Here is a 20,619-nt window from a genome sequence, read left to right as displayed (position 1 = left end):
TTCGATAATTGATGATTTCTTGAATTCCATTTGCAACTTCGAATGATTTGAATTAAAAACCATTAAAGAAAGGTTGAAAGTCGGGCTATATGATACCCACACGAATATTCATATTTAGTAATAAAATCACACTAGTAAAACATTGGTTGGATACCCCATACTAAGTCCGTCTGTTGAAATAAATATAGAGGTTACAATTTTCAAGAAAATTCGTATTTAAAATGACCCACATTTAGGTCGCTATTTAACGGTACCTCCTGTTTTCCGATATTATGAAGGTTTTTGAAACTATATCTAAAAAAATCAGCTAAAATTTGTTAATTCGAATCCTCAATGCATGTATTAATTCCTAGAAAAACTTAACCATTATCAGTCCAATTTTTTAAGATTTTCGACTTGGGACTTACCTACACCCGAAAATACTTCAAGCTAAACAGCCAAAGATTCATTGCTGGCCAAAAAAATCTATTTTCGGTTAACTCCTCACCTCTTCTACACTCGATATTACAAATTTAAATCGACCATTTTAACACAAATTTATATAGAATAGATTAAACTTTTTTTAAGCAATATTACTTCCATCATTACACAGGGTGAGATAAAAAAAAAACTGCAAAAAATACAAACCGCATAATTTTAACATTTTTAAAAAAAAAATTATTGAATGAAAGCAAAAAATCTCGGAAATAGCATAAATTTTTAGAATAAGTTTAAATTTGTTCGAATTGGTCACCTTTGGCAAGAATTATGGCCTTCGAACGGCCAATGAAACCGCCACACGCTGCCCGAATGTTGCTCTGCGGTATTTTGGCCCATTCCCGGCGAAACGCTTGCTTGAGGTGATCGACACTTTGGTATTTTTTAGTGCCAACCTTGCTTTCCAAAATACTCCAGGCTTCAATACACACTCCAGAATATTTTCGCGATAATATTCGGCATTTATTCTGATGCCACGGTCGATAAATATGAGCGGAGAGCTACCATCGGCTGTTATGGCGGCCCACACCATCACCATTGCCGGCGCCTGAGTCCTGGTGGCCAAGAGAAGGCGCCTATTTTAAGCTGACCTCTTTTGGCAAGTAACCACGATCATTTTGTTTGTTTACAAACTGCTGGACAACAAATGTTTTCTCATCGGAGAAAACCAAATTCGGCAGTTCAACACTTTCGGCTAAGCGAAGCAACTCTTTTGAGTCTATTTTCTTTCTGTTGCGGTGTAAGTTCTTGCACTTTTTGGAATTTCAATGGCTTTACCCCGAGCTCATTTTTCAATATTTGCCGAATGTTATATTGCGATATGTTCAGCTCACGAGCCATTTTTCGGCCACTGTGAGGCGGGTTTCGATCAAGTCGCTTCTTTACTTTTCGAACCATTTTTGCTGATGTTGCTGTTTTCTTCCGTCCACTTCCTTGACGTGGGGCTACGCTACCAGTATCACCGTAACGAGCGATGGTCCGAGACACAAAAGATTTATTCACATTTACATGCTGGAGTGCTCTAACGACAGCCACTGGTGGTTTTCCAGCCAAATATAAAGAAATCTCCCTATCACGCTTGAATTCTATCACGAATAACTTTTTTTCTGGAAAATTCTCACCAATATGCTTTTGTAGACTTGTAAACAATATAATGAGCTGTCACTGGAATAATTTTAACAGCTGTCGGACAAGTGGCTTAGAAATGACGGTTGCAGTTTTTTCATCTCACCTTCATCTATATAGAGAAAATTGTTGTTTTTGTACCTTCCAAGTTTGAGTTGGCCAAATCGAAGTATTATCTTAATTGTACGATGTGTCAAGTATTAAATATATGGGACATCTCCATTGCATAATACAGGATTTGTGTTTTTTCGCAAAATTTTCGACTTTTGTGAGGGTGATACCAAAAAAGCGGGCCGATACTGTCCAAATGCGATTTAAGTTTTGTTAAAATTTCACAATATGCCAAGTTGAGATCAAATGGAATATTCATTGCAAGTGTTATTATGACTAGATGGATTCTAAATGTCTTGGGACAGATTTCGGTCAAAAAGAGCTAGGGTATGAAGGATTTTTGAAAAAGTGTGTCTAACCGTGTCTAATCTTGACAATATCTTGCATTCACTGTTCAGCAGATTGATTCCACTTGTCACAAAGTTAGTTTTACCACAATTAGTTAGGCCGGCAAAATATCTAGAAGAATGACCTGCAAAATAGTAAATGAGAGGTTATATAATTTTTCCCAATAAGTTCTGGATCGTCCATAGATACCTTTTAAATAAGCATTTTGCCCTGAAGGCAATTAATTGTTTTTGGATATGCGTGAAATCGCACAGTATCTATGACGGAATTTTAGACCTAAAACCACATAAGTCCATACAATTAGCAATTAAAAAATATAAACCAAAAATCATTGCTGCTGATTTAAACACAATTTTTCTTGGGGCGTTGCAAAAGACATGGCCATTCACAAGGTGTTGCATGTTGTAGGTCATGCAAAAAAAAAAAAAAACAAACAATCCAAAATATGTCCCACTCAAAATGTGAAAAGATCGAAACAATAAATTCTAAGGCAAATTGTTGTTACGATACGTTGGCATAACACGAGGCGGCACTTAATTATGGTAATTAAAAAAAATTGTCAAGGTCACAAGATGAAAACATAAATCGCACATGGCTTAATAATTACATACACTAGCTCGCTCTCATACGTATGTATGTAACTGAAAAAATAATAAAAATGGATATACGGCTTTTGCTCCCCATTATTATTTCATTTAATGCTATATTTCTATGAATAGGTGGCTTATTAAAACCGAAACTTGATAGAAAATTAAACAAACAATTTTTGGTTACAGAGCTCAGCTATGGCACCAAGAAAACTCTTGTCCACACCTCCCACCCCCCATCTGAACGTTTATTACATTTGAATATTACAATTTGGTTTTTGGGGTCACGGTGAGCTTAAATATCTCTGTCAGCAAATAATTTTTCCAGCCATCGGTTTCCACGAATCTACGTTGCGCTAGCCATGAGCTGAACTTGGTGGCTACCGTCAATGGCGCTATTATTTTATGACGACTCAGCAATTATGAGCTGTTTACAGCAAGTTGTGTTTTTTGTTTTCATTCATTCATTTTCAGTTAATTATTTAAAGTGTTTTTAAATATTGTTGTAATAGGGTATCAGCTGTTTCATTCAACAAAAGAAATGAAAAAACAAGTAAGCAAAGGCTACAGTCGAGCGGGGCCGACCGTTGAATACCCTACAACACGATAATATACGATAAAGTTTATATAGGCGAGATACTCGAAAGAATTCCACAAGATATTGTGACAAATAATAAAAAAAAAACATCAGGATTCGTTCTCTAATTTTCGAATTATAGCAACTTAAACTAATTTGCTCATTTCCAATTTTTTGGTAGATGTTGCACTTAAATGGTCTTCCTAGATCTGGAACCAATATTTCCCAAAGATCTATAATCTCTCAGAAGTGGCAAAAGATTAACATTTATTATTGGTTTTTTATTGAAACGCATCTATATGAGATACAGACATTTGACTATATTCTTCCACGAAATCAGCGTTAACGAAATAGTCAGAAGTGCGTCTTTCCTGTATTTGTGAATTCTCCAAAAAGTCACTGGAATGGACATTTTCGTATTTTGTCTACAAAAGTTGGCAAACTCCTTTACACATTTAATATTTTTGGATGGCCATCCAAAACTGCTTGGCTTTTGTAATGTCCGGTAACCCCCATTCAAATGTGCGTGAAGATCGGGCGATAATTACGACATGCTGACAATTTTGCAGTTTTTTGGTCCATTTCAACCCCTAAATATATGGCGATCATCCCCAAAAAGAGTAGGCTTCTATTCTGACCCTCATCTTATCCCCATGCAAAATTTCGTAAAGATCCGGCCATAAATGCGATATGTATATGATATCCTGATATCCTAACTACTTAGTTTTGTTAGCTGTAGAAATATTACCAAATGTTTAATTAAAAATGAAAATATGCCAAAAATATGACAAAATTGAAAAAATATGAGAAAATATTACAAAATCAATATTTTCATCTTTAGAGAGATATTTTTATGCGATTTTTTTAGACGTTTTTTCTTTCCTGCCAAGGGGCCATTCTGAATTAATGAGAACTGTCGAAATCAATTCAGCCGTTCTCGACATATAAGAGATCTTTCAAGCATATCTTCTTTGATAGACATATATATCGCACATATTTTGCTATATATCCGATTTGTTGGATGTTAACATCAATTTAAAGATCAGAAGTAACCTTGTTATGGCTTTAGATTTCGCAAGGATTTAAAATATTCGCGGTTTAATGAAAATTTTTGAATTTTTTCAACACAAAATATATGATCTATTTTACCCGCTAAATATTATCCGATGACCACCCAAATTGGTAGGCTTCTTCCCCACCCTAAACTCTAGCTACATCAGAAATTCCGCGTCGATTGGTCTATAATTGCGACCTGTATAGCTACTGCAAAATCCGAAATTTTTTCAGTATTTGGTCCATTTCAACCCCTAAATATTATGCGATCATCTCCAAAAGAAATAGGGTTCTATTCTGACCTTAACCCCACCTCCATTTTCAATTTCGTGAGGATCGGGCCATAATTGCGACCTGTAGAGTGATTACAAATTAACATGGACAGACGGACAGACGGACGGACGGACATACATAGCTAGATCGACTCAGCTCGGCGAGCTAGGAAGATCCATATATACTTTCCTATGTGGGAAACCAATATTTCGAGGTGTTACATAAATTCTGGCCCAATCAAACTTATAATACCCCCAACACATGGTGTTGTAGGGTATAAATATTTATAGAAGCAATAGATATACTGGATCAAATGGAAAAATTCGGTTGAATATGAAACAAGTAAAAAAGCAGTATGTTCGAATTTTGAATACTCTCCACCGTTTGTGGCGAAATTGAAAATTTTCAAAAAAAAAAAAAAATTAATAAATAAATAAAATCCGTTAAAAATTCACCTTATAGGGGGTCTATACGAAAACGTTGACCTGCATAGGCACCGTTTTGTTACAAGCCTTTACAATATCAAATACGGAAAAAATTGAAAAAAAAAATCAAAAAAAAAAATATTATAATAAAATCCGTTAAAAATTCATTAAAAATCTTAAAAATACCGAATGTAGACGTTATAGGGTGGTCTATATGAAGACGTGGACCTACATAGGTAAATTTTGTCATAAACCGTTGCAATATCAAATACGAAACTTGAAAACAAAATCCGGTGAATAATGACGCATCATCAAAATACCGAATATTGGGATGTACCGTTATATCGGAGCTGTATGAAAACCTGGACCAGCATAGACAACTTTCTGTTACAGACTGTAGTAACTATTAAAAACTTCAAATACGAATTTTCAAACAATTTCGGTGAATATTGTACCCATATCGTCAAAATACCAAATATTGAGAGGTACTGATATAGATGGCCAATACGAAGACCTGGATCTGCATAGAGAAATTTCTGTCATAGACTGTACGAATTTTAATACGAAATTTGAAACAACTCTGGTGAATAATGTCGCTAAAATTATCGATATACCGAATATTGGGAGATACCGTTATATGGTGGCTATACGATATCGTGGACCGATATAGCCCATCTTCGAACTTGACCTGCCTGCAGACAAAACACTGATCTGTGCAAAATTTGAGCTTCCTGTCTTTATTCGTTTTGACTCTAGCATGATTACAAGAGACGGACGGACGGACACGGCTAAATTGTCTTAGAATCTTACGTTGATCAAGAATATATGTACTTTGTTATAATTACTTCGTACTTTGTAATGAGTACTTCGAGTTACAAACGGAATGACGAATTTAATATAGCCTCAACTGGAGGGTATACAAATCTATGCTGATATTGCATATGCACAGCGAGATGAAAAAAACTGCAACCAAATTCAGACTGCAGTCATTTCTAAGCCACTCGTCCGACAACTGTTAAAATTATTCCAGTGACAGCTCATTATATGGTTTACAAGCGTACAAAAGCATTTTAGTGAGAATTTTCCAGCAAAAAAGGTTATTCGTGATGGAATACAAGCGTGATGGTGTGATTTCTTTGTATTTGGCTGGAAAACCGCAAGTGGCTATCGTTAGAGCACTCCAGAATTTAGATGTGAATAAATCTTTTGTGTCCCGCACCATCGCCCGACGTCAAAGAAGTGGACGGAAGAAAACAGCAACATCAGTAGAAATGGTTTGAAAAGTAAAGAAGCGACTTGATCGAAACCAGCGCCGCAGTGGCCGAAAAATGGCTCGTGAGCAATATCGCAATATACCATTCGGCAAATATTGAAAAATGAGCTGGCATTGAAATTCTATTGAAATGCAAGAACTTATACCGCAACAGAAAGAAAATAGACTCAAAAGAGCTAAAGAGTTGCTTCGCTTGGCCGAAAGTGGTGAACTGCCGAATTTGGTTTTCTCCGATGAGAGAACATTCGTTGTCCAGCAGTTAGTAAACAAACAAAATGGTCGTGTTTACTTGCCAAAGAGGTCAGCTGAAAATGTATACCTTCGGTTGGCCACCAGAACTCAAGCGCCGGTCGTGGTGCTTGTGTGGGCCCCATAACACCTCTCCGCTCGTATTAATCGACCGTGGCATCAGAATAAATTTCGAATATTATCTAGAAAATATTCTTCAAGGTGTATTAAATAGTTGCGCACGCAAATATTTTGGCCGCTGACCTTGGACATTCCAACAGGACTCAGCACCATCGAACTCAGTACGCGTCACCCAAGAATGGTTACAAAATGAGGTTCCTCGATTCATTTCCAGCGCACAATGGCCACCAAAATCTCCTGATACCAATCCGTTGGACTATTGTGTCTGGAGTATTTGGGAAAGCAAGGTTGGCACTAAAAAATACCAAAGTGCCGATCACCTCAAGCAAGCGATTGGCCGGGAATGGACCAAAATACCGCAGAGCAACATTCGGGCAGCGTGTGACGATTTCATTGGCCGTTTGAAGGCCATAATTCGTGCCAAAGGTGACCAATTCGAACAAATCTAAACTTATTCTAAAATTTGATGCTATTTCCGATAGTTTTTACTTTCATTCAATAAAATTAAAAAATTATGGCGTTTGACTTTGTTGCAGTTTTTTATCTCACCCTGTATGGGAGCTGTATCCAAATCTGATCGGATCTCCATAAATTTGACAAAGGTATTTCTGAGATATATCTGATATCTGGTACCAAATGTCATTCTTGTGGAGTGCATATTACGAATGAAACATACATATGGGAGCTATAGCTATATCTGAACCGATTTTCAAATTTGATGTGCTTGCTGAATTCTGAATTCGGTTGGATGGATGTTGGCCTAGGGACTGATATTGGCCATTTGGTGCACAATTAACCCGAAATCGATTGAATATATACATAGGAACTATATCCAAATCTGAACCACTCTTGATATAATGTGGCAGAGGTATTTCTGGGCTGCATCTGATATCTGGAACCAAAGATCATTCTTGTGGAGTGAATATTACGCATGTGAGAGATTTAAAACCCCAAATCGGATGGAACATATATATGGGAGCTATAGCTATATGTGAACCGATTTTCACCAAAATGTGAGGTACTTGTTTCTAGGATGAATTTCGACTGAGTTGCAAAAGATTCAGTTAATGTGGGCTGATATTAGCCATTTGGTGTACAATAAACCAGATATCGGATAAAGATATGTATGGAAGCTATATCCAAATCTGATCTCCATAAAATTTAAAAGAGGCATTTTTGAGCTCCATAAGTTATCTGGATCCAAATATCATTTTTATCGAATGCATATCGGATGAAATCGGATGAAGCATATAATTGGGAGTTTTAGTTATATCTGAACAGATTTTCACCAAAATTGAAGCACTTTTAGGCTGAATGGAAAATTCAGTTAATTTGGACTGATATTGGCCATTTTGTGGACAATTAACCCGAAATCCGTTGTAGATATATATGGGAGCTATATCTAAATTTGAACCAATCCTCATCAATTTCAATAGAGCTCGTCCTTGGACCAAACAGATATTGTTTGCAAAATTGCATCTCAATCGGATAATAAATGCGACCTGCATTTTGTTCACAAAAATATATGGACAGACGGACTGGCATGCATAAATCGACTCATAAAGTGATTCTATGAAGATCCTTAGAAGTAATCTCGTTTCTTTCTCCCTGTTACAAACACATGCACAAATACGTAATACCCGTACCACTATGTGGCGCAGGATATAAACATGTTAGTCATGGGCGTTTGAATATTTTTTTTTATTTATTTATTTTTTTTTTTTCTAAAAATAAAAATCAATTTTCAATTTTTTCTCAAAAATTTTTGACCTCTCCTCAAACAATAGCCTCCAAAAGCTAACCTCTTTCCAAAACGGTGGCCCAGTGGAAACAGTCATTGTTGTCTTCACATTTTTCTTTTCTTATATTGTTTTTTTTTTTTTCATTTTCTATCTCTAGTTTGCTTTTTCTTCTTCTTCTTCAATTTTTCTAGTTGGGTCAAAGATCTTCCATTACTTGTGTGTGTGTGTGTGTGTGTGTGTCGGTAGCTTATACACCAAAAGAGCGTCATTTCCAATTGAATGTTCTTTCTTTCATTCCTTCTCTTCCTTTTTCCAGTTTTCTTCTCATTAATGCTTTACACACATAGTTTTGTTTTTCTATGTTCTATGTTTTCTACCATTTTTCCCTAGAGTTTTCTTCAATTTCGTCTCTCCCTCTCCCTCTCCCCACATACACTTGTTCCACTTATTTGCCCTGTTCATCTGTTCCAATTTGTCTTTGTTCTGGCTAGAGAAGGGTCCATGTTGAACTCAATTCGGCTGGGAGAACAAAACGGAAGAGAATAGAGAAACAGCGTTTTTGGTTTTCTTTTCTTTTTCAAAGTCACTCATCTGTGTGGCAGTCTTGTTGTAGACAATTCCTTGACGAAATTACGATTACATTGGAAATTGGTTTTGTTGTTGTTGCTGTTGTTGGCCTATTCGCATCTGTACTCTGTGTTGTTGTTCGAGACGTTCTTAACTTCTTTTGCAGCATGAGGTTTTGCCATGAAGAGACTCTTTGGTATGAGACTGGTTACAACTTGTATTTGGCCATCTTTCTTATTGGCGCGCTGACTAACTCACTTGTACAGCCGAAACAAGCACAGCAACACTGGGTCGTCATTGTCGTCGTCATAGCCAATAAGTGCCAACTAGTTTTGTTGCAATGTTTTTTCTGTCTTAACCCGTTCTCTAGCTTCCTTGAACCGAAATTCTTGTTGTGTTAGTCTTTTCCTTAAAGACTGGTTTACTAAAGACTTTCTTGAAACAAATTTATTTTACTATGGAGAAAAATCACTACCCGATTCTAGGTGAAAAATATTCAGAGGGCAATTTTTGTAGAAAAAATCCTAAAGAGGGCACAATTTTTTCTGTCAGGAATATGCCCAGACCTCAGATGGAGGACTTATGATTTTCTATAGAAACAAATGCCTCAGTATGCAGTAAGAGGACTGATTATACCCTACACCACAAAGTGGTCAGGGTATTATGTCTTTGTGCATTTGTTTGTAACAGGCAAAATGAAACGAGATAGACCCATAGTTCCTTTTGATGATCTGCATAGAATCACATTCTGAGTCGATTTATGCATGTCCGTCCGTCCGTCCATGTATTTTTGTAAACAAAGTACAGGTCGCATTTATTGGCCTATCCAGATGAAATTTTGCACAAATCATTTGTTTGGCCCAAGGACGAACCCTATTGAAATTGGAGATAATCGGTAGAAATTTAGATATAGCTCCCATATATATCTTCGTCCGATTTGCCTTTTATTGTGCACCAAACGTGTAATATCAGTCCGAATAGTATGGAATTTTGCACGTACGATCAGATTGGACCTGAAAATAAGTATGCCAAATTTGATCGAAATCGGTTCAGATATAGCTATAGCTCCCATATATATTGTTCATCCGATTTGTTATTTTTGTCCTCCGCAGCCGTAATATGCACTCTGTAACAACAATATTTAGGGAAATATATCAAATACAGCTCAGAAATACATTTGCTAAATTTTATCGAGATCGGTTCATATTTGGATATAGCTTCCATATATAACTTCGTCCGATTTACATTTTATTGTACACCAAACTTCTAATATTTGTCCAAATTGGATGAAATTTGGCACTTACGACCGAATTGAGTCTGGAAGCTAGTATGTCAAATTTGGTGAAGATCGGTTCAGATATAGATATAGCTCCCATATATACTGTTCATCCGATTTGTCATATTTGTTACCCACAGCCGTAATATGCACTCCGTAACAACGATATTCAAGGAAATATATCAAATATAGCTCAGAAATATCTTTGCCAAATTTTATCGAGATCGGTTCCGATTTGGATATAGCTCCCATATATATCTTTATCTGATTTCAAATTAATTTCGCACCAAATGGGCCATACAAGTCCGAATTTAAAAGATACAAATGCTTCGGCATATTTAGTCCTTTGAATTTTAAATTATAATTATAATCATAGCGTGTATGATTGAATTCTCCCATAAAAACTTTTAATTGTTATGCGCAGCTCTACTAAATTAGCAAAGTGGTGTAGGGTATCATAAAGTCGGCCCCGACCGACTTTAAGACTTTCTTTACTGGTTTTTTTTTTCTAGATTTTTGCCTTAATCGCTGCGAACTGTCCCTTCCCCATCACTGATGAGGTATATAAAAAAAATTCCATACCAATGGAATGCTATGATTTTTTTAAGCCATGCATCAGTCAATGAGGTCATCGACATTTTCTGTGGAAAAATGTTGCCAATATTTTCTTTAGAAAACAAGGTAAATAGTATCAAACAGCCATTGTTCGATTATTTAAATACATTTTGACTTTTGTTATGATTATTCAAACAGTTGAACTCTTGACCCGTTTTATTTTTCAAAATCTTGAACCCTATGTGGGGCAGGTGGCAAAAGAAATGGTCCGATCTCAACCATCTTTATAACAGATCTTGTGTTGATTGAAATATTGGAATGTAGGTGTGTGGAATGGAATCGGATGTTAATTTCGCGTTTTATGAGCTTCATGGATATTCAAAATTTTGAGCTTTTGTGGGGGAGGTACCAGAAGAAGTGGACCGATATATTCCTTCTTAACACCAGATTTTGTGTTAATAAAAATATTGGGATGTGTAAAATTTCAAGACAATCGGACTCTTACATCACATTTTATAAGAGTTGTAATTATTCAAAATGTTGACCCTTTGTGGGGGGAGTACTTGAGGGAATGGACCGATATTGTCCATTTTCGCACCTGACTTAGCATTGACGTAAATATTAGGATCTGCAAAGGTGGAGCAAAATAGGATTATCATTTCTCTTTCTGTGCAGAAAATATATTTTTTTTTGAAAATTTCGAACTTTTGTGGGAGAGGTACTAGAAGGAGTGGACCGATATATTCCATCTCAACACCAGACCTTGGGATAGTAAAAATACTGCGATGTGTGAAATTTGAAGACAATAGAACTTTTAAATCACATTTTATAAGAGTTGTAATTATTTAAAATGTTTACCCTTTGTGGGGGAGGTACTTGATGGAGTGGACAGATGTTGTCCATTTTTGCAACTGACCTAGAACTGATGCAAATATTAGGATTTGGAAAGTTGGAGCAAAATCGGATTATTGCTTCACTTTATGTGCAGCAAATATTTTTTTTTTGAAAATTTCGATTTTTTGTTTTCCATTTTCACGACAGATCTTGTATAAGTACAAACACAGGGTGAGATAAAAAAACTGGAACAAAGTCAAACGCCATAATTTTTTACATTTTTTTAAATTTTATAGCATGAAGGCAAAAAATGTCGGAAATATCAAATGTTAAAAAAATCAAACGGCCAATGAAACCGCCAATGCTCTGCGATATTTTGGCCCATTTCCGGCGAAGCGCTTGCTTGAGGTGATCGACATTTTGGTATTTTTTAGTGCGAACCTTACTTTCAAAAATACTGCAGACCAAATAGTACAACGGATTAGTATTCGGAGATTTTGGTGGCCATTGTCCACTAGAAATGAAGCAAGGAACCTCATTTTGTAACCATTCTTGGGTGGCGCGTGCTGAGTCATGTTGGAATGTCCAAGGTTTGCGGCCGAAATGTTTGCGTGCCCAAGGCTTTAATACACCCTCCAGAATATTTTCGCGATAATATTCGGCATTTATTCCGAGTTACGGTCGATTAATAGGTGAAGTGAGGCGACCATCGGCTATTATGGCGGCCCACACCATCATCTTGACCGGCACTTGGGTTCTGGTGGCCAACCTGACCTCATTGACAAGTAAACACGATCATTTTGTTTGTTTACAAACTGCTGGACAACGAATGTTTTCTCATCGGAGAAACCCAAATGCGGCAGTTCATCACTTAGGGCCAAGCGAAGCAACTCTTTACCTCTTTTTATTCTATTATCTTGCTGTTGCGGTATAAGTTCTTGCACTTTTTGGAATTTCAGTGGCTTTACCGGCCATTTTTCAGCCACTGCGACCCGAGGTTCCATCAAGTCGCTTCTTTACTTTTCGAACCATTTCTGCTGATGTTTCTATTTTATTCCGTCCACTTCCTTGATTTCGGGCTAATCTACCAATATCATGGTAACAAGCGATGGTACAAAACACTAAAGATTTATTCACATTTAAATGCTGGAGAGCTCTAACGATAGCCACTTGTTCTTTTCCAGCCAAATATAAAGAAATCACACTATCACGCTTGAATTTCATCACGAATAACTTTTTTTTCTGCAAAATTCTCACCACAATGCTTTTGTACGCTTGTAAACCATATAATGAGCTGTCACTGGAATAATTTTAACAGCTGTCGGACGAGTGGCTTTGAAATGACAGCAGTCTGAAATTGGTTACAGTTTTTTCATCCCACCCTGTAGCTATAGCTTCCGTATGTATTTTTTATCCGATTTGTTATTTTTGTATTCCACAGCCGCAATTGCATACCAAAACAACCGTATTCGGTAAAATATATATACAATTAAGCTCAAATATACCTTTGTGTTTATTGAAATCGGTACAAATTTTTTTTTTTCATATATATCTTTACTCGATTTTAAGTTTATTGGTTACCAAATTGTTAATATAAGTCAGAATTAAATGGATTTTGACACATAAGAAGGGTAAAGGTGAAAATCGGTTTAGATATAGGTAGAGGTCCCTTTTGTACCTGGCAACTGTAAAATGCTCTCCACAACAAAGATATTTGGCATAAAGTATCAGATGCAGTATAACAATGTCTCTGATTAATTTTATAGAGATCGGTTCAAATTTGAATATAGCTCTCATATATATCTTCATCCGATTTCACATTTATTGTGCCTTAGCATGTAATATCCGTTATATTTATTAGAAATCGATTCGAGAGGATATATCTGCTTATCTTAATCTTAAATTATAAATTACCTAAAAGAAAGGTACAACTATTTTTAAAAATTTAAAATCATCTTTCTCAATTTCCTTTCTATAGAATTGTTTCTTACTTGGGTAATAATTCTTCAGTTGCAATATTGGGGAACATCATGTTGATATTTTCCATTTATCTCAGATTCATAAAATAATTGCATATTGACAAGATCCCTGTCCCTTTCCAACTCCCCTTTTTCCCTGGTGAAACATGGAAAAGCATGTTACCACTCTAAACCCAACCACCTAGCCGTCAACAAACAGTTAGCCAAATGACAATGACGATAAAGAAGAAGATGATGAAAAAGTGTAACAAACTCCGACAGAAACCGGGTAAAAGAGTTTTCATTTAAATTCTCATGGGGCTTATCTATAATATTTCTACTTCTGCAGGTAATGCTACAACACGTTTGACACACAACAACAGCAACAACAACAACAACGGTGACAACAACATCAACAAGAAGACACCATTTAAAATGCGTAAAGTAGAAAATAACAGTTAATACCAGTTCTCTGCTGGCACCAAAGTGACTTCTTGCGCCACAAAGAGAAAGAGACTTCCAAAACAAAGATTGACGAAGTACAAAAAAAAAAAAAAATAAAAAAAAAATATGAAATAAATATTTTCGTTTACAGTTCCATTTGTTGCGGCAGGGTGTCGAAATTTTCAAGTCCAAGTTTTTTGGACATTTGGCCAATGGTGACAATATTGAAGAGAGGGAGAAGAGGGTCAAACCAGAAAGTGGCCAGTAAAGAAAATTCGATTTTACGACAAATAATTATGAGATGCCAGTTAGAATCATTGGAAGAAGAATTTGACGAGGAAGCAAATCTTGAAAGATGAATTGAAATGCAAAAGTTTCTATTTGTTTGGTGTTACTACTTTTCTCTACTGCCACCACTGCCACTGTTGCTGATGTTGGTTTGGAAATCATCTGTGTTCGATGTGAATGAACGAACCAAAGAATGAACGAACACCTCTCTGGGGGTCTTTCTTGTAAAGCTAACACTTTAATGGTGTTATGCCATGTTGTTGTTGTTTTTGTTGTTTTCTTCATTCTCTTCTGTGCTGCTAAGGGATTTTCTATTTGATTTTCTAATCGCCGAGATGGTGTTAGGCCAGATAAGAAGAGTTTTGAAGGTTTCAAAGCAGCCACCATTGCCAACAATCCTACTGAACAGGTGTCTTTTGGGAGTGTGTGTGTGTGTGTGCGCGAGTATGGCAGTGTGTCGTGAAATCCACCACGGAGAGAAACCTTTGTTCTTCATGTTCTTTTTAATGTTTTCTTTTACTTTTGACACCAGTTCGCTAATGAAATGCACATTTAAATTTAGCTTCTTTTGAGAAGTTTATCAATGTTGATTTTGTGTTTTTTTTTTCAGAGTTGTGTGCATTTTTTATGAAGATGTCTTCTAACCTAGTTTGGGAGGGAAAATGAAAGAAATTTTTTAAATAATTTACGAAGAGAAATTTTGAGATGTTTTTTTTGGAATGTGCTTCAAAATTTATTAATCAAACAAAGTTGAAATTTAATGAATGTGGGAATTATTTTATTATTTGGTTCTACAAATATATGAATCTTAAACATTGATGTAGATATGAAGGGGAAATAGTAATTTAGAAAGAAGTAAGGGTAGCTTCCATATACCATATGAAGAAATAATTATACTCTCCTTAAATTAGATAAAATCAAAGGGTTTTTTGTTGAAATACGTTTTTATACCCTCCAGCATAGTATGGAGGGTATATTAAGTTTGTCATTCCGTTTGTAACACCTCGAAATATACATTTTAGACCCCACAAAGTATATATATTCTTGATCAGCATAAAATTTTATGTCGATTTATCAATGTCCGTCCGTCTGTCCGTTTGTGGAAATCACTCTAGCTTCCGAACGAAATGAAGTAGGTTGATACAATTTTACTCAAATGTGTATTAATATTTAAAGTTCGTAACAGATGCTACAGCATAAAACAGAAAATGCGCCATGTAGATCCACGCCTTCGTATAGCCCCCATGTAACGGTACCCCCCGATATTCGGTATTTTGATTATTTTAGCGACATTATTTATCGGAACTATTTCAAATTTGGTATTTGAAGTTCGTAATGAATAGTATAGCCTATGACAGAAAATTGTCTTTGCAGGTCCACGTCTTCGTATAGGCCCATATATCGGTACCTCCAAATATTAGGAATTTTGACGATTTTAGCGACATTATAAACAGATTTTTTTCAAGTTTCGCATTTGAATATTGTGATATAAGTTGCCTTGTGACAAAACTTGCCTATGCAGGTCCACGTGGCCATATAGACTCTAATATACGGCTACATGATTTTAACAGAATTTTAAAATCCCTTTATTTTTTTGAAAACTGTTAAATTCGTACCAAATGGTGGAGGGTATTCAAAGTTCGGCCTGGCCGAACTTACAGCTTTTTTACTTGTTCCTTTTTATACCCTCCACCTTGGAAAGGAGGGTATATTAACTTTATCATTCCGTTTGTAACATCCTTAAATATTCGTCGTAGACCCCATAAAGTATATATTCATAATCAGCATAAAAATCTATGTTGATTTAACGATGTCCGTCTGTCTGTTGAAATCACGATACAGCCCACATTATTTGACGTAGAGCGCCAAAATTTAGCAGAGCAATTTGTATTGTGTCTAGGACGGTTGGTATTGAAAATGAGATATATCAGTCCACGTTTTGGTATAGTCCCCATATAACGGTACCTCCCGATATTCGGTATTTGAATGGTTTTTGGTATTTGTTGGTCTTAATGGGTTCTAGCTCTTTTGGCGAAACACTGTATGTATAGGTCCTCATATAGCCGAATTTCCCGTTATTCGGTATTTTGGTGACTTTTGACACATTTGCCCATGAATATGTCTAAAAATTGGTATATAGGCTTTAATATTTCCTTTACCTTTAGGCGGAGGGTATTAAAAGTTTGGCTGGCCGAACTTAATGTTTTTTACTTGTTTAGCTTAGCTACTTTAGTTGAGCTTGCAGGATGAGATGAAAAAACTGCAACCATTTTCAGACTGCTGTCATTTCTAAGCCACTCGTCCGGCAGCTGTTAAAATTATTCCAGTGACAGCTCATTATATTGTTTACAAGCGAATTTTTCCAGAAAAAAATTTATTCGTGTTGAAATTCAATCGTGATGGTGTGATTTATTTATATTTGGCTGGAAACCACATGTGGCTATCGTTAGAGCACTCGAGGATTTAAATGTGAATAAATCTTTTGTGTCCCATACGGGTAGCCTGGTAGCGTAGCCCGACGTCAAGGAAGTGGTCGGAAGGAAACAGCAACATCAGCAGAAATGGTTCGAAAACTATAGAAGCGACTTGATCGAAACCGAAAAATGCCTCGTGAGCTGAACATATCGCAATATTCCATTCGGCAAATATTGAAAATTCCAAAAAGTGCGAGAACTTACACCGCGACAGAAAGAAAATATACTCCAAAGAGCTAAAGAGTTGTTTCGAGCTGCTTGGCCGAAAGTGGTGAACTGCCGAATTTAGTTTTCTCCGATTCGTTGTCCAACAGTTTGTAAACAAACAAAATGATCGTGTTTACTTGACAAAGAGGTCAGCTGAAAATGTCCACCTTCTGTTGGCCACCAGAACTCAAGCGCCGCCCATAATGATGGTGTGGGCTGCCATAACAGCCGATGGTCGCTCTCTGCTCGTATTAATCGACCGTGGCATCAGAATAAATGCCGAATATTATCGCGAAAATATTCTGGAGGGTGTATTAAAGCCTTGGGCACGCAAACGTTTTGGCCGCTGACCTTGGACATTCCAACAGGACTCAACATGATCGCACTCAGCACGCGCCTCCCAAGAATGGTTACAAAATGAGGTTTCTAGCTTCATTTCCAGCCACAATGGCCACCAAAATCTCCGGATACCAATCCGTTGGACTATTGTGTCTGGAGTATTTCGAAAAGCAAGGTTGGCACTAAAAAATACCAATGCGTAGATTACCTCAAGCTAACGCTTCGCCGGGAATGGGCCAAAATACCGCAGAGCAACATTCAGGCAGCGTGTGACGGTTTCATAGGCCGTTTGAAGGCCATAATTCGTGCCAAAGGTAACCAATTCGAACAAAACTAAACTTATTCTTAAATTTGATGCTACTTCCGACATTTTTTGCTTTCATTCAATAAAATTAAAAAAAAAAAATGCAAAAATTATGGCGTTTGGCTCTGTTGCTATTTTTTTTTATCTCACCCTGTATGTTGCTCCCCATACAGGGTGAAATCGGGTGAAGAAGTATATCGAAGCTACATAAAAATCTGAACCGATCTTGATTTTTGTGGAATGCATATTCCGCATGTGAGGGGCTTTAGCACTAAATCGAAGGAAACATATATATATAAGAGCTATAGCTAAATCTGAATCGATTTTAACGAAAATTTGAAGCACTTGGTTTTAGGCCTAAATCCGTTGGAAGAGTCAAAATTCGGTCCATTTGGGCTGATACTAGCCATTATTTGCACAATAAGCATGAAATCGGATTAAGGGTATATATGGGAGCTATATCCAAATCTGAACCGATAAAATTTGGCAAAGGTATTTCCGAGCTCTATAAGACACCCGGTACCAAATATCATTGCTGTACTTGATTCTAGGATGAATTCCATTGCCAACATTCAGTCTATTTGGGATGATATTGGCCATTTAGAGCACAATAAACCTGAAAACCCCAAATCGGATAAAACATATATATGGGAGCTATAGCTATACCTGAACCGATTTTCAGCAAATTTGATGTACTTTCTTCTAGGCTGAATTCGGTCGGATGTACCAGGACTTTTGGACTGATATTGGTCATTTGGTGCACAATTAACCCGAAATTGGATGAAGTTATATATGAGAGCAATAGCTATACCTGAACCGATTTTCTCGAAATCGTATGAAACATATATATATATGGGAGCTATAGCTACATCTGAACCGATTTTCTACAAAATTAATGTACTTGCTTCTAGACTGAATTCGGTTTTATCAGGACTTTTAGACTGATATTGGTCATTTGGTGCATAATTAACCCGAAATGGGTTGAAGATATATGGAGCTATATGTAAATCTGAACCGATATTGATACAAATTAGCAGAAGTATTACTGGGCTTTATCTGATATCTGATACCAAACATCTTTCTCGTGGGGTACATATTACGAATGTGAGGGACTTCGACACATCGGATGAAACATATATATGGGAGCTATGAACCTATATGAACCGATTTTCACTAAATTTGACATACTTGCTTCTAGACTGAATTCGTTCGGATGCGCCAAATTCAGGTCATTTAAACTGATATTTGAAAATTTGTATGGGAGCTGTATATAAATCTGATCCGATTATCACCAATTTCAATAGGGCTTGTCCTTGGGCCAAACAAATGTTGTTTGGAAAATTTCTATCAATCGGATAATAAATGTGGCCTGCATTTTGTTCATAAGACGGACAGACGGACTCTAATGCATAAATCGACTCAGAAAGTGATGCTATGAAGATCCTCAAAAGTAACTATGGGTCTATCTCGCTTCCTTCTCCATTTTACAAAGAAATGAACAAAGACATAATACCCTTACCACTATGTGGTGTAGGGTATAAACATATTTAAAGAATCCCAAGCTATGACTAACTAACCACCAAAAGTCATTGAATTAAAAGCTTTTTCACAAGAAAAAATATAAAATAAAACAATGATTGTGGACTTACCCAAAGGTAACTCATAAAAAAGGTATTTCCTTTTGTGATTTCTTCCAGCCAAGATATAAAAAAGCCACTAAGACAGACTGCGTTCACTGCATTAATACCTTAATTCTATACCACGCACTTGAACACAAACACACGCACGCACAGAGATGCACAGGAACGCACAAAATGAAATCTGGATGATTAATTCGTTTCAATGAATAAATTCAATTTGCTTATCTTGTTTTCTTTTATTTTGTTTCCGAGGCTTGTTATTGATGATGGTATTTTAATGCAGGCGGTAAAACATAAACGAGATTTAAACAAAATATTTCATTGATATTATTTATTATTAATTTGCATTCGACTCGATGCATTCCGTTTTTATTTATTTATTTTTTTTTTATTGAAAATCAACAATTCTCATTTTTTTTCTAGAATACAAGGCGGCACAATGGACAAATAGAATAACCACAACGAAAAAAAAAAATAGACACGAGAAAAGGAAGCCAAAACTCTGGTATAGATACAAACAACAAGAATAGAAAAATACGCGTTTTTTTTTGCTATACTTTTTTCCGATTTTGCTTCAGGCACTTGTTGTGTGGCAGGGGCTGGGTGCGGGGAATTATTATGGGGCAAAGCAAAAAGGCAATAAGCAATGAACTTTGTTTGGTGGATCAAAGGGGAGGGAAACAACGCCGTTAGAATATTTTTTTACACTTTTTCAATTTTTTGTAAATTCTTTTCAAAACTGAATTCCTTTTCTGAACAACAAAATCATTATTTTCTTTTATAGTATTTTGAGTTAAAATTTGTAGATCTCCGTTTGGAATTTGGTTAGAGATTTAGTTGCTTAATTAAGATCGGACTGCGCCGTGCGCAGTTTAGTTTCTGGAATGACCAACGTGCTTAAACTCTCTCCGCATACTGAACTTGGCCTCTGACGCCATCTTAGCCAGAGGTGGTAGACTGGTTAAAACACACACACACATACACAGAGAAATTCCAGTTAATGAGAGTAAAACTGAGAATATAAGGAATTGGAATGATCACCACAGTTTGGGAGAGAGAGAAATATCTCTGCATAACTCTTTTCATTTATTAATAAAAAAGTTTTTGAAAGTACCAATAAATATATAAAATATAAATTAGATTTATGAAAATTTCATTTTTTAAAAAATACATCTATTTTGTTTTATTATTTTAATATTTTCCCTGAAAATAAAAAAATCACGTATGGCAATGCCGTAAATCGCCTCTCCATATTACCGCCTTAACTCTCTTGCCAATTGGAAATAAGCCGACATCGCTTACATGCCTCTCATTCCACTGAGAGCCCATAGTCGGTTTTGGCCAACATCATTCATGAATCCAAGTTCTGATAT

At 36.2% G+C, this 20,619-nt stretch overlaps 1 protein-coding gene across 2 annotated transcripts in view; it reads right to left on the bottom strand.

Moving 5' to 3' along the window:
- LOC131804779 (ATP-binding cassette sub-family G member 8) overlaps positions 1–20,152 on the bottom strand; it is a 113,422-nt gene extending 93,270 nt beyond the window's left edge. For both annotated transcript variants that reach the window (XM_059127961.1, XM_059127960.1), the window contains exon 1: positions 19,256–20,152. The gene's annotated coding sequence lies outside the window, so the exon portion shown is untranslated. The remainder of the gene's footprint in view (positions 1–19,255) is intronic.
- Positions 20,153–20,619: the final 467 nt, after the last annotated feature.

This window comes from Musca domestica, unplaced genomic scaffold (assembly GCF_030504385.1).
Source record: "Musca domestica strain aabys unplaced genomic scaffold, Musca_domestica.polishedcontigs.V.1.1 49, whole genome shotgun sequence".
Lineage (NCBI taxonomy): Eukaryota > Metazoa > Arthropoda > Insecta > Diptera > Muscidae > Musca > Musca domestica.
The sequence above is the reverse complement of the archived record's forward strand: the minus strand, read 5'-3'. Positions and strand labels throughout refer to the sequence as shown.